The following is a 12,901-nucleotide window of genomic DNA, read 5'->3' on the forward strand; positions in this document are numbered from 1 at the left end:
AGCTGCGGTTATAGAACACGTGACAATTTAAGAATCATACGGGTCCACCAACAGGTTTATTTTGATGGACAGGAAAGTGCACATTTGTAAAGGGCTACTTGTAAACGCCTGTCCTTTATTTTTAAAGTGTTGACCTTCAACGAAAGCCGTGTCCTGACTGAGGAGTTGAATATTTTTAACACCTTCCGATAACGAAAATCAAATCAAAACCTGCAGCTGCCGGGATTCTGAAACTCGAAACAACTAAAATACGGCAGACACTTTGCAGGTGAGGCCACGCCATTGGAAAGTGAAATATAGCTAATGTTCAAGGTCGGTGACCCTTCCTCGGAACGTCATAGTGTTCAAATATTCAGTAGGTGCAGTAACTTTCTCACTTTATTTCCCTGATTTAGGAATATTCTCAGAACCTTAAGAGAAGTGAGTGTTGACGGATCACAACTGCATACTGTACCTGCAGTACATACGCTTCATAAATGCGGCAGGGGATCGTTATTGTGATTCCAGTCTACAACAATGAGGGAAACCTTCACACGTGTTTCCATGGATGCAAAGAAACTTTAATAAAAGTTTCTACATTGAAGAAGGGTTTCTTCTACCCATTAGCAAACTTTATATCGGACTAAACTCCCTCTTTTTTTTAACTTTATTTATTGTTTTGCCAATAACAGAACAAACAGGATAAAAATAGACAGACAGGGCCATCATATGTGAAGTAAAATCCATATCTTATAATAGAGAAATGGGTTGCATTGCTGTATCAAGGTTGACCAAAATTCTTATGTCCATAATTGTCCTTCAAAGTCTAGGGGACCTTAAGATCCATGACTTTGAAGTCCATTCTGCAGGTTCCCTCATAGGAAGAAATAAAACAAAGTTCTTCAAACCAAATAAATGTACAGTGAAGAAGTCATTTCAGGTTCAAATAAAATGTCCAAATTTTCCCAGTATCTTTCAAATTTTTTAGTGGCATGACTCAGAGAGAAAATCAATTGTTCCATAACGTAAATTTCTTGAAATATTTCTATCCATTCCAGGACTGTAGGAGACTCTTTGCTTAGCCATTTCCTGGTAATCACTTTCTTACTGGCTGCTTGTACTATTTGTAACAAATATCTTTCATGCTTTTTGAGCCATTTGGTACATTACCCAAATAAATAACGTTAAAGTCAAAATTAATCTCTGGGCTGATTATTGACCTTATCTCTGTTACCACATCTAACCAATAAGACAAAATCTTTGGACACTCCCAGAAAACATGAATATGATCAGACAACATATTATCACACATTCTCCAACATTGACCTTGTTCAGGCCTGTTACTTTGTAAATTATTTATTTTTGGCGTTATAAAAAATCTTAACGTATTCTTCCAGGTGAATTCCCTCCATAGACCTGAACTTGAAGTAGTCAAATGTGTTCTGCATATGGTTAACCAATCATCTTCTGTCAATTTTATGTTGGCTTCTTTCTCCCATTTTGATTTGACATACATTGTGGAGAGACCCCTGTTAGATTGTAAAATCAAGTGAATCCTGGTTATCAGTCTCTTTTAAAAAGAAACTGTGTGAAATATGGACGCTTCCAATTTTAGTTACACATTTTGCCTAAGAGTGGATTTTCTAACATTGATTCTTGGGGTGTGGCTGGCATTTCTTGGTAGTCCAGGTTGCCTATGAGAGGGTGAAGAAGTGATACCCATCACCGCGGTCCGTGCACTGAAGTTATTTCAAACTGAGTGCAGTGCATCTAAGTTTGCTGATGACACTGAGCTGAGTGAAAAAACAAATTGTGCAGAAGATACGGAGAGTCTGCAGAGAGATATAGATAGGTTAAGTGAGTGGGCAAGGGTCTGGCAGATGGAGTACAATGTTAGTAAATGTGAGGTCATCCACTTTGGAAGGAAAAATTGAAGATCAGGTTGTTATTTAAGTGGTTTAAAATTGCAGCATGCTGCTGTGTAGAGGGACTTGGGAGTGCTTATGCGTGAATCACAAAAGATTGGTTTGCAAGTGCAGCAGGCTATCAAGAAGGCAAGTGGAATATTTGCCTTCATTGCTAGAAGGATTGAATTTAAGAGTAGAAAAGTTATGCTGCAACTGTACGGGGTACTGGTGAGGCCGCACCTGAAGTACTACGTTCTGGTCTCCTTACTTGAGGAACGATATACTGGCTTTGGAGGTGGTGCAGAGGAGGTTCACCTGGTTGATTCCAGAGATGATGGGGTTAGACTATGAAGAGAGATGGAGTTGCCTGGGACTGTACTCGCTGGAGTTCAGAAGAATGAGAGGAGAGCTTATAGAAACATATAAAATTATGAAAGGGATAGATAAGATAGAGGCAGGAAAGTTGTTTCCACTGTTTCCACTGGTAGGTGAGACTAGAACTAGGAGACATAGCCTCAAGATTCAGGGGGTAAATTTAGGACCTTGAACATAAGCCAAGTGTCTTGACTGACAGGTTGAATATTTCTAATGAGGAGGAACTGCTTGTACCAAAGAGTGGAGAATCTGTGGAATTCTCTGCCCAATGAAGCTGTGGCGACTACCTCAGTAAATATATTTAAGTAAAGTTGGATAGATTTTTGCAGAGTAGGGGAATTAAGGGTTATGGGGATGAGGCAGGTAGGTGGAGATGAGTCCATGATCAGATCAGCCATGATCTTGTTGAATGGCGAAGCAGCCTCATTGGGCCAGATGACCTACTCCTGCTCCTATTTCTTATGTTCTTATCATACTGTTATCTCTGAGTACCAGGGCACTGACCCGGGTGTTCATAGTAAATGTATTATCAAAGTACATATATGTCACTAATTACATCTCTGAGATATATTTACTTGCGGGTGTACTCAATAAATCCAATAACCATAATAGAATCAATGCAAGACCGCCCCACAACAGGGTGGACAATCCCAGAGCAAAAGACAACAAATTGTGAAAATATATAAGAAATATTAATAATAATAATAATAAGTAAGCAATAAACATTGAGAACATACGATGAAGAGTCCCAGAAAGTGAGTCCATTGGTTGTGGGTACAGTTCAGTTTTGGAGTGAGTGAAACTATCCCCTTTGGTTTAAGAGCCTGATGGTTGAAGGGTAATAACTATTCCTAAACCCGGTAGTGTGAGTCCTGAGGCTCCTGTACCTTCTTCCTGATGGTAATAGTGAGAAGAGAGTATGTCCTGGGTGATGGGGGATGCTGTTTTCCTGTGACAGTGCTTTGTGTAGGTGTGCTCAGTTATGGGGAGGGCTTTACACGTGATGGACTGGGCTGTATCCATTACTTTTTGTGGGATTTTCCATTCAAGGGCATTGGTGTTTCCATACCAGGCTGTGTTGCAGATGTGATGAGGGAACTCAAATTTTTTCAGAATGTAACTTCCAGAACAGACCCAAATGCTTTCGAACCCCCCCCCCAACTTTTTTTCTTCTAAACAGCGCAATTTCTGGCTCTGTCCTGGATGATGTCCAGTTTCTGAACTATTGTCGCAGCTGCACTCAGCCAGACAAGGGAAGAGTATTCCATCATACTTCAAATTGGGTGTTAGTGAAAATATTATTGTGATACTTGACATGTGTGGGAGTTTGATTATGATTAGTAGAAATATTTACGATAAGGAGAAGGGTTTAAGGTGGGAACTCTAATCACCTGTTTCATAAATTAAATCAGTTGATGATTGGGATGCCATTCTTTTTTGTGCAGGGGAGCGGGTTTGATGTATCTCACTGAATGACGTTCATATTCTTTGTTGGTTTTGTGGCTATTTGGAGAGGACAGATTTCAGAGTTGTTTATGATACGAACTTTGATTAAAAAAAACCTTTGAACCTTTTTTGAACTTTCTGCTCAGATTCTGCAACAGTATCAACAGCCTAGTCTCTCCTAATGCCTCTCAAAGTCCAACCCTACGTCCCCATTGTGAGAGGGGGAAAACAGGGAAGGCTGGCCAACAGGGCACTGGTGAAGCTGTTAGACCAATCCCATGTACAGTGCATACAATGGAATTGCGAAACATTGATGAACTCCAACTGTACCATTGACTTTGGATGATGGAGATGGGAGGACATCAGTGGCCTGTGTTCCACTGGGAGCTAAGGCCCAAAAAGAAGAAGAAGAAGTCACTCCTAATAATATTTAAAAGAAAAATGCAACAACAAAACTTGAATTAAACTTTACAACACTCTGAAACCTATATCAACAGAGTTCATTGAACCTAGAACAACCAGAAGTCAATATATATGTCTTCTGAAAAACAAAACTGAATCTTAGAAGAGACCAAAGACACAGAAAGAACAGAAATGCTAGCTTACCACCTTGCTGATTTTCTGTCTATAACTTTGATCCAAGGATGAAAATGACCTGGAACAGTCTGCACTCCAGTGCCTTTTTCATGAGCCCACATTGTTCCTGTTTCTGCACCAGCCCCACAAAAGGCAGGGGATGCAGGCTAGGCTTCAGCGTTGCCTATTCCACCTGAAGGGAACAGAAATTATTAGGTGTGCTCAGCAAGTTCAGCAGCATCAGTTGGGAGAGGAAAAACAAGAATCGAGTTTTCTAAATCTCTTCCCCACTGATGCTTTTTGACCTACTGAGCACTTCCATCATATTTGGGTGTTTTGTTTCAGATTTCCAACATCTGCAGTTTTCTGCTCCTGTGACTTGGGGGGCTCTTTGGCTACTTTTGGTGAAAGCTGTTTGGAGTTTTGCAACTCATTTTTCACAGCAACCACTTCTGGTTTGATATTTTAAGGCTTCCACAGTTATGATGTAAGTTCTGTAAACACCCCAACTCCTTTCCATTCCTTTTAAGGAGCTTCAGTTGGCCCTTTGCATGTGACTGATTTTCTGCATCAGGATTGGTAAACTACCAATGTTTTCCATTGGCAGCCCAGTGACCACAAAGGCCCTGAATCAAAAAGAATCAGGTTTCCTCCACTTTCATTTGATGTTTGGAGACTAAAACTCAACGGCTAAATAAATGATAAAAACAGAAAAAAATGCATATAAAGAAAGATAGGCTGTAAACTGCAAAACTACAGAACTGCAATGTTATATAAAAATATGGTGGTGGGAATGGGTATTAGGTTGCAACGTTCCTTCTTGGCCACATGGACACAATTACCCAAATTCCATATGCATCATACAATATTCTGCTGGGTAGATTATGTGCCTATCTTGCCCCAACCCCAGCAAAATATTGTCCCAAACAAAAATGATCCCTTCGGTGTTAATGGAGATTAGTGATCTGTTATCCGCGATGGAGACAGTGAGATCAACAAAGGAGATAGAGGTGTTGGAGATGGGCCAAGTGTATCTGAGGGCAGGGTAGAAACTGGTGGCTTTAATTACTGAAGTTAATGAGCTCCACATGAGTGCAGGGAGCAGTACTAATGTAGTCGTCAATGCAGTGGAGAAAGAATTGGGGAGCATTGCCAGTGTAGATTTCAAATGTGAATCGCTTCACTTAACCAACAAAAAGGCAGTCATAGCTGGAGCCTCCGCATTCAGTCCTAGAGAAACTGAGTGGGATCCAGGATCATCCATGGTGGAATGGGGGAGCAGGCTCGATGGGCTGAATGGCCTAATTCTGCTTCTATGTCTCCTATGTCTTATGGTCTTATTTACCACCCTACTGACTCTCACAGTTACTTTGACTATACCTCTTCCTAGCCTGTCACTTATGAGGATGCTATTCCCTGCTCTCTGTTCCTCCACCTTTGCTGCATCTGTTCTCATGGTAAGACTTTCCACTACAGGACATCAGAAATGTCCATAGTTTTTCAGAAAATGGAGCTCCACCCCACTGCTAAGAACGTAGCCCTCATATGCGTCTCTTCTATTTCTGCATACAGTATCTGCCCTTTTCCCATCCCTGCCCTGACACCACTGGGATAGAGTTCTCCTTGTCTTCACCTCCTACTATAATCCAACATACCATTCTCCACAATTTCCACCATCTACCAGTCACATCTTCCCTTACCCCCTCTCCCATTTCCACAGGGATCATGCTCTCCAAGACTCCCTTGTCTGCTCATTCCTCCCAACCTGCCCCTAAACATCCTTCTTAATCAACATTCGGGACTCTGAACAGTCCCTCCAGGAGAGGCAGTGAATACAGTAGATAATCTGTTGCATTTGGTGTTCCTCTTGTGGGTTTCTCTACATCGGTGATACCCGATGAAGTCTGGAGGATTATCTCGTCGAGCACCTTTGCTTCTTCTGTAATAATATTCAGGATCTCCTGGTCGCCAGTAATTTATTTCCATTTTCCATTCCCGCACCAACATGTCTGTCTATGGCCTCTTCTACTGTAAAGCTGAGAATGGATGTGTATGAAAGGAACAGCACCTCATATTCCACCTTGGAAATCTCCAACTTGATGGCACAAACATCAATTTCTCTGACTTCTGGTTATCCCATGGCCCCATCCCATCACTCCTTCTCTTTCTCCTGCCCTGCTTTCTTGATCAGCCCATTATCTACACATTCCTCAACCTATCTTTTATTCCATGGTCTATTGTTCTTTCCATTCAGATTCCAGCTTCTTCAGCCCTTTGTCACTTCCACCTTTCACCTCCCATTTCTTACATCATTCCTATTCTGTCCCTCCCTCACCTGCCTATCACTTGGATCCAGCTGACACTCACCAGCTCTAGATCTACCCTGCCTCCACCCTTTTATACTGGCTACCTCCCCTCTATCTTTCCAATCCTGATGAAGAGTCTTGACCCAACACATTGACTGTCCATTGCCTTCCATGGATGCTGCCTGACCTGCTGAGATCCTCCAGCTTCTTGTGTGTTGCTCCAAATCCCCAGCATCAGCAGTCTCTCTTGTGCTTCAGTAGTGAATGGAGACTTTAACTTACAGGTTGGAGAAATTCTGTCAAACGTGTCGGGAGGGGAGAGATCCACATGGTAGTGAGCAGTTTAACATTTAGGTTGCTTCACAAGCACTAGCACTTTGGTTCTGCATGGTGTTTGAGTATTTTACTGTCAGACTATTGAGGGGTTTTTAAAATTCTAATCCCAATCAAGGCAGAGTGAGATGAGATGTCTCTTCAACGTATCTTGAGCTGTGATTCTTTTGCTACCTGGGATTCATTTAAAATTTATGTGGATTTGTGTTGAAGTGGATTTGAGGCCAAACATTAAACCTGCTGATTTATTTGGTGTACTGTAAATGTGGCAGGTCACAAAGATGCCAACACAAAGTGAAGGCAGGGTCCTGTCCATGTCCTGGAACCAACTGGAAGGAAGAAACGAAGAACACCTCCCTGACAGATCTGCACATTTCCCAGACACCTTTCCCAATGCAATTGCTGGGGAAGAATGAGCAGGAGCATTCATATGCATGCAGTGTAGGGAAGTGCTCAGATATGGTGTGTAAGTGGGAAATGCTAGAAGCTCTACTACAGCAAAAAGAAAAGCAGGTCCAATCAACTTCAGGAACATTGGAGCAGAAGAATCTAGGTCTGAAACCAGCTGCCCTTCAAAGATGGGTACACTGAGGCTCAACCATTGAAGCAAGGTCTCCAGCTGTCACTTCCTATGGCACTGAAATCTTACATCTTCATAAAACCTTTACACTGGGTTTCACTTTAATAGCCATCTCTCCAACAACCTGCATAATTACTGTCCCTTTAATCCTATTTATCCTAGCTTATCTCCACAAGCTGTAGCTTACCAAAGGGAAAATCCTTAGATGGCATCCATACTTTTGAAATGCGGCATTGCCATGAACTGCCTCTGTCCCAAAGACCAGTATGCAGCGTGGCATTGAGGCTGGGTTAGAGAGTTAGTCTGAGAGACCTATGTGTGAACATGTAAAATGGAACAGGTATATCCTCCCAGCACCTCAAACTTATTGCCCTATTCAAACAATCTACTGACTTTTATTATAGCTCAAGCCACCTGCCTATGATCCCTATCCTTCAATAATCTTACCTTGCAAAAATCCATTAACCTCAGATTTAACACTGCTGCTTATAGGAGATGTAATCATCTAGGATTTTTAGGAAAATATCAGTATTTGCTATATCATATTTCTATGTAAAAATGAGCAATTGCATTTCTAGTTGGCTCTGATTTTAAGATTGTGTATCTTTCTTCTAGATTTTTGCACCAGTTTATAAAGTTTCTATCAAACTAATCATTTTTACACAATTCTTGAAAGCTCATTCATATTGCCCCTAAACCTTTTATATTCCAGTGAGTGCAAGACACATTTATGCAATATCCCCTTGTCATCTATCTCCTGGAGATAGTCAAACAGGGAAATAGGCCTTTTAACCCATAGTTTACACCAGCCATCAAGCACACATTTTTACACCATTCTTACATTAATCCCATTTTAATTTTCTCACATTAACTGTTGAAGAGTTCCCACCACTCCCCTACACATTAAGGTTAATTTACAGTGACCAATGAATATACCAAACAGTACATCTTCGGGATGAGGGAGGGAACTGGAGGACTGGGGGGAGGGGGGAAGCTCATGTGGTCATGGGGTTAATGTGGAGGCTTCACCCAGATGACACTAATTTTGGTATCTTTTGTTAATAAAAGAATATGCATGGTTGGGAGGTAGGTTTGCTAGCTTTGTGGGATAGGAGGAAGTTGAACAGACCCTGTGTATATTCTCTGGAGTTTAGATGAGAAAAGATTTAATTGAAGTAGACAAGATACTTAGAGAAGTTGGCCGATGGATTCTGACAGTATGTTTACAGGAATGGATCATCTATTAATATCAGGAACACTAATGCAGTGGCTATGTCACCAGACCAGTAATCCAGAGGCCTGAAGTAACAGTCTGATGACATAGACTAAAATCCCGCCACAGGGGATGGGAGTATTAAATCAGCTTATTAATTGGTCTGGAAAATAAAAAAAATTGTATATGTAATTCTGAATTTTACAAACTCTTACGGTAAACTACTAAGTAATTAGAGAAAATCTGTCAATTTTACCTGTGCTTGCTTCCATGCACTTCCAGGTTCCTGTCAATGTGGTTCACTCTAAACTGGCCTACTAATTCAATCAGCTGCACCAAACTGCTTACGCAAGATATAATGATCTATAATTTACGAGGTTTTACAGTATTTCCCCTGTCACTTTCCCATGTAAAAATGGACAATTTTTGTATTTCCATAATGAAGTCCCAAAGCTATGTTGACTTCTTGCTTCTACTTCTCCAACAGTGCTTTGGAGTCTCCAGATTTGTCCTGGTTATTAGTTTCCATGGAAGAGAACAGTTGTAAAGAATTTTGACAAGAATTGACCAATTTGTATATTGAGATTTTCAGGAAAGTCAGAGAAAGTGGCATGGACAGTGCATTTCAGAGGCATTTATCAGCGGATAACCTGCTCACTGATAGCTGGTTTTGGCTCCATCAGATACAGTTCGAAGATAGATGGCACAGGAACAGGCCCTTTGGCTGACAATGGTGTGCAAACCAACTAAGTTTGTAATCAACTGGCTACCAAAACTAATTTGTTCTGCCGACACAACATCCATATCCTTACAATTTCCTCACATTCGTGTGATTATTTAAATGATCTTAAAAGTCTTTCATGTTTCTGCCTCTAGTCAACCCCAGGCAGCGCATTCCAGGCACTCACCACGCTCTGTGTAAAATACTTTCCCTCACATCTCCCTTGAAATTACCCCCTATCTCCTTCGGGTATAAGACATTTCAACCCTTGGAAAATGATATTGCCTGTCTAATCTGTCTATGCCTCTCATAATCTATTAAATCTTGATCAGAACCACCCCCCCACCCCCAGCCTCTGCAGCTCCAGAGAAGACAACCCGAATTTGTCCAACCTCTCATTATAGTCCATGCCATCTAATCCAGGCAACATCTTGGTAAACCTCTTCGGCATCCTCTCCAAAGCCTTGATGTCCTTCCTATAGTGGAGAGACCAGAACTACATCCAGTACTCCAGATACAGCCTCACTAGAATTTTACAAAGTTACAACATAACATCCTGACTTTTAAACTCAGTGCCTTGACAAATGAAGGCAAGCATGCCATATGCCTTCTTAACCACCCTATCAACGTGTGTAGCCACTTCCAGTGAGCTATAAACTTGGACCCCAAGATCCCTCTGCACATCGACACTGTTAAGGGTCTTGCACCAGACATCTGTCCAGAGAACGATTAAAGAGCTGAATTTCAAACAGAAGTGAGAGTGCGACTGCTTTGACATTAAGGCGACATCTGATTGACATCAACATAATGAAAGGTCATAAACCTGAATGATGAAGTACTTTGAACGGCTGATAATGATACACGTCAAAAGCTCCATTCCTGCCACATTGGACTCTCACCAACATGCTTACCGATAGAAACACTCTCTGACAGATACCATAGCATCCACCATTCACCTGGCCCTGGTACACCTAGAAAACAAGGGCACTTATGTCAGAATGCTGCTTCTGGATTTCAGTTCGGCATTCAGCATTATTGCCCCACAGACCCTGGTGAACAAACTCCTAAACCTCGCTCTCACTATGTGAATAGGTGTTGGACTTCCTAACAAATAGACCTCAGATAGTCAGGATGCACAACCGCTCCTCTCTCCCCATCATCTTCACCATGAGTGTCCCTCGGGACTGTGTGCTGAGCCCATTGCTGTACACTTTGCTCACATATGACTGCACGGCAAACACCCGAGCAATCGCATCATCAAGCTCGCAGATAACACGACAGTGGTGGGGCTCATCACCAACAGTGATAAAATGGCCTTCAGGGAGGATGTGGAAGAGCTTGAGGCCCAGTGCTAGGCAAATAACCTCTTCCTTAATGGCAACAAGACAAAGGAGGTGGCTATCAAGTTCAGGAGAAATCGCACCATTCACACCCTCTTTTAAATATGCAAGCAGTTTCAGACTTATGTGAGTGCACATCACACTCAACCTCATTGTCTCAGAGCACATGCGACACAGTCAGAAAACCTCACCAATATCTCTTTCTGAGGAGGCTGTAGAGAGCTGGACTTTGCACAGCCATACTCACGTCATTCTACAGAGGCGCAGTAGAGAGCATCCTGACAAGCTGCATCACTGCTTCGTACAGAAGCTGCACTGCAGTGGAGAGGAAGGGTCTACACTGGACAGTCAAAATTGGCCAACACATCACCAGTCTACCTACCATCAAGGGCATATATACAGAAAGGTGCTGAAAAGGGACAGTAACATCATGAAGGATCCCACAGACCCTGCTCCTGGACTGGTTGTCCCACTCCCATCAGGGAAGAGGCTATGTAGCACCCACACCAAGACTACTAGGCTCAAAAACAGTTACTTTCCCCAAGCAGTAAGACTAATCGATACCTCTATGCACTACTTCCCGTCAGTCACCTTATGTACTGCCTAGCAGCACTGTTTGGGCATACAATCAATCTATGTAGATAATGTTTATTATGCATGTAGATTTATTGTGTGTGTTTTAATATTATTATTGTGTTCTGTATCTTATGTGGGGGGGGGCTTATGCTACATCGGATCTAGAGTAATGGATATTTCATTCTTATTACAATTGTTTACCGGAAATGACATTAAACAATCTTGAATCGTAAATATTGGAATATTATCCCTGTTTCTTTTTCTGTTGATGACACCTGACCAGCTGAGCATTTTATGCTTTTATTTTTAGGACGGCTGGTGGCACAGTGACATCAGCGCCGGACTCGAGAGCGAAGGTTCCCGAGTTCAAACCCAGTCGGGCCGCTCCTGGACATGTTTTCCATCCGTGCCAGGTTGAGTGTCGAGCTCGCAACTCGGCCTCGTAAAAAAAAAAGACTGTGTTGTGAGAAGGACGTGGGGGACCACTCACAGAATCTTTCCTCCAAGGCAACACTTATAACCACTTGAAAAGTGGTTGCCAAGGCTCTGGTAGAGTATGGCACACAAAAAAAATTGTTTTTATTTTAGATTGACAGCATCTGCAATATTTTGCTTTTGCATAAGCTGGTAATGTTTACTTGAGCACAAGAGGTTCTGCAGACGCTGGAAATCCAGAGTTACACGTATAAAATGGTGGAAGAACTCAGCAGTCCAGGCAGCATCTGTGGAAAGGAATAAACAGTCGATATTTTGGACCGAGACCCTGATGAAGGTCTGCAGGGTTCCTCCAGTATTTTGTATGTGTTGTCATGTTTACCCAAGTATCTTATAATGTTTCATTCCATTCACAACTCTTCAAGCGATTAGATTCACACTTTACTTTATTGTCGCCAAACAATTGATACTAGAACGTACAATCATCACAGCAATATTTGATTCTGTGCTTCCCTCTCCCTGGATTACAAATATTAAATATTAAAAATATTTAAATTAGTAAATATTAAAAATTTAAATTATAAATCATTAATAGAAAATGGAAAAATGTAAAGTATGGTAGTGCAAAAAAACTGAGAGGCAGGTCTGGATATTTCGAGGGTACGGCCCAGATCCGGGTCAGGATCCATTCAGCAGTCTTTTCACAGTTGGAAAGAAGCTGTTCCCAAATCTGGCCGCATGAGTCTTCAAGCTCCTGAGCCTTCTCCCAGAGGGAAGAGGGATGGAAAGTGTGTTGGCTGGGTGGGTTGTGTCCTTGATTATCCTGGCAGCACTGCTCCGACAGCGTGCGGTGTAAAGTGAGTCCAAGGATGGAAGATTGGTTTGTGTGATGTGCTGCACCGTGTTCACGATCTTCTGCAGCTTCTTTCGGTCTTGGACAGGACAACTTCCATACCAGGTTGTAATGCACCCTAGAAGAATGCTTTCTACAGTGCATCTATAAAAATTAGTAAGGGTTTTAGGGGAAAGGCCAAATTTCTTTAGTTTTCTCAAGAAGTAAAGGTGCTGGTGGGCCTTCTTAGCAGTGAATTCTGCTTGGTTGGATCAAGTCAGG

Source organism: Mobula birostris, chromosome 3 (genome assembly GCF_030028105.1).
Source record: "Mobula birostris isolate sMobBir1 chromosome 3, sMobBir1.hap1, whole genome shotgun sequence".
Lineage (NCBI taxonomy): Eukaryota > Metazoa > Chordata > Chondrichthyes > Myliobatiformes > Myliobatidae > Mobula > Mobula birostris.